The 2,750-nt window shown below is 50.1% G+C and overlaps 1 long non-coding RNA gene across 1 annotated transcript; it reads left to right on the top strand.

Moving 5' to 3' along the window:
• The first annotated feature begins 332 nt into the window (after nt 1-332).
• LOC108962364 (uncharacterized) lies at nt 333-1,493 on the top strand. The gene is made up of 3 exons (XR_001990939.3): nt 333-475; nt 934-1,026; nt 1,327-1,493. It is a non-coding gene; the product is annotated as an uncharacterized LOC108962364 (long non-coding RNA).
• Nucleotides 1,494-2,750: the final 1,257 nt, after the last annotated feature.

The raw sequence follows: 2,750 nt of genomic DNA on the forward strand, positions 1-2,750 counted from the left end.
GTGGCGGGGGGGGGATGGTGGTGGCGGGGGGGGGGGAATGGTGGTGGCGGGGGGGGAATGGTGGTGGCGGGAGGGGGGAATGGTGGTGGCGGGAGGGGGAATGTGGTGGCGGGAGGGGGGAATGGTGGTGGCGGAGGGGGAATGGTGGTGGCGTGGGGGGTAATGGTGGTGGCGGGGGTGGGAATGGTGGTGGTAGGGGAATGTGGTTGGCGGAGGGGGGAATGGTGGTGGCGGAGGGGGAATGGTGGTGGCGGGAGGGTGGATGGTGTGGCGGGAGGGGGAATGGTGGTGGCGGGAGGGGGGAATGGTGTGGCGGGTGGGGGAATGGTGGTGGCAGGAGGAATGCTGGTGACAGGAGGAATGCTGGTGACAGGATGTCTCTGGGCAGGCCGGCCGTGTCACCGCAGCCAGAGCGCGCGGCTGAGGGCGAAAGTCAATTTCCTGCTAAATTAGCTCGGCTGTTTCTCTAAGAAAGGTGGAATTTTAATGAAAGTGCTTATTAATGGATGAGCCCAGAGGGAAGTGGGTTTGTGGTGAGGCCCGAGCTTTATAGGGAAAGCCTTACCTCGTAAAAGGCCACAAAAGATCCTTGCAGGCCTGAGCTCGGCCTGCTCGGGAGCTGGCTGCTTGTGCAGCGGACAGTCTTCCTTTTCCCATAAAACATGCATTAAGGGTGCCAACTAAGTTGGTTCTCTTTTATATCAGTCACAAAAACAGTAGGAGGTTTAGTTCCTGTCAGATTTTATGGGCCATTTACAAGGAGGCCTTCCCCAAAGTATTTCACAGGCCAAATAAAAATAAATGGCACTGAAAAAATTTTATAAGACAATGCACGAACTGTTGTGGCGGTGGGAGAACATGTGCTGGAGACCTCGTCTCCTTCCCCTGTGCAGAGGAATTAAAATGGAGTTTTAATTATTGTACCTTTTATAGGCTTTTTCATTTTCGAGCATTACTGTAGTCTCATGGTTGCCTTTGGAAGAAAGGGATTGTGACTTTATACAGAGATGAGAAAATGTGACAGAGGTAAAGTTTCATGGCCCTGGAGAGTGGCATCTGCCCTGCAGAGAGATGAGGAAAAGCACGGGAGGTGGGGAGTGATGACTTGAAGAGTTTGAGAGGGTGGTTGGATCTGGGTTTGATGTCTGATATATTTGGGATCCTGTCTGAGAGCTTGGAGATGGGCACACGAGTGCTTATTGAGCCCATTAGTCTGGGTTCTTTAAAACTCTTAGCTTAAACTGGGAATTTGGTTCATGGTGATGTGGCTGTGCTGCTGCTGGGAAGATACTTCATCCTGTAACTTCATTTTTCTGGTCAACACAGGAGGGCAAAGGGAAGGAGGCAATTTTCCTCGATGCTAGGAACAGATAAAATATTCAGAGAGGAACAGTGTGGCTCAGCTTACAGAGAGAAGCCTGTTAACAGGAGTAGCTCCAGTTCCCAGTTTACAAGCTGCACTTCTGTCAAGGGAGGAAAGCAACACCTAAAAACCCACGTGGAGAGAGGGAGCAGCTCTGGGCAAAGTTTTTAATAGACATGGGTTGAGCAGTCTATGCTGCCAGGGCTGCTTCACAGCTCCCTCCCTGAACTGCTGAACTCTGCATCTCTGTGCTGGGTTTACCACACCAACAGCTTTATCGGAGGAGTGAAACAACAGCTTGCTTCCATGGGAAGGGAGAGGAACAACCTACCCCTCAGCAATCAAATGGGCAGCAAGCAAAGATGCTCTTGAAAGGGTTTCTCTTCCCCTCTCGTGCATGTGTTCTTGGCAGCCCTGCACAGCAGAGGTCAGGGCTTCAGGCAGAAATGCAATCACACCACTGCTGCTTCAGACTGCACATTTGATAAAAGATTAACAGTCAAATCCCCTTGCCGACCTTACAGTATGAGAACTGCTGTTGTTTTGTTAATTATTTTTCCTCATGAGGGTGGTCTAGCCCTGGGGCTGGGGCCCAGGGGGCATGTGGGATCTCCATCCTCAGGGATACTCAGGCTGGCTTTGTGGTTGCTGTGGTGCTGTATCTGTTCTGGTTCAAAATCGAATTTCCAAACAGGACATGGCATTGAAAGGAGCCCCTGAGGCAAACAGAACTGTAAACCAGTGATGTCGATAATTTGCATAACAATTTCATGATTCCCCCTCCTCATATACCTGTGGCTTCATGACTTTGAGTCAAAGCTTTAAGATGGGTTTACACTAACACAGAAGATCTGAATGCTGTGAACACACAAGTATCCAATTGCTCTCTAGTTTGGGTGTCAGGCTAAAAAAAAAAAAAAAAAACAAAAAACCCAACTAGTAATGTAACACAAAAGGTATTGTACTTGAAGTGACTAACTCGATTCATTAAACTTTTAATTTGTGCTGGGTACCATCAAAGTAGCAAATGTGTTGTTAATCTTCCTGCTCTGAATAAGTGCCTGCTAACAGGGAGGTGTGAGGGAGGGAGATGCCTATTAAACGCTTTTAATTAAGTGAAAGTGTCAGTATTACCCAAGGAGAAAGCGCTGCCTTTATTCTCTCCCAAGTGCTGTCTGCTTGAAGACGTGTGGCAACGCCCTGTCTGCCCGAGCCCTCCTGGGGCTGCAGGATCTCAGGGCTGCTGGTTCAGGGATGTTTGCAGCCGTGCTGAGGCCACAGCGTGGTGTTCAAGGTGTTTAATTTTGGGGACTGGCTGGGTGCTGAAGCCCAGGTGTGCTGCAGGCAGCCAGCTGCTGCTGGGGAGGAATCAGTTGTGCAGAGAACA

This window comes from Serinus canaria, chromosome 15, assembly GCF_022539315.1.
Source record: "Serinus canaria isolate serCan28SL12 chromosome 15, serCan2020, whole genome shotgun sequence".
NCBI lineage: Eukaryota > Metazoa > Chordata > Aves > Passeriformes > Fringillidae > Serinus > Serinus canaria.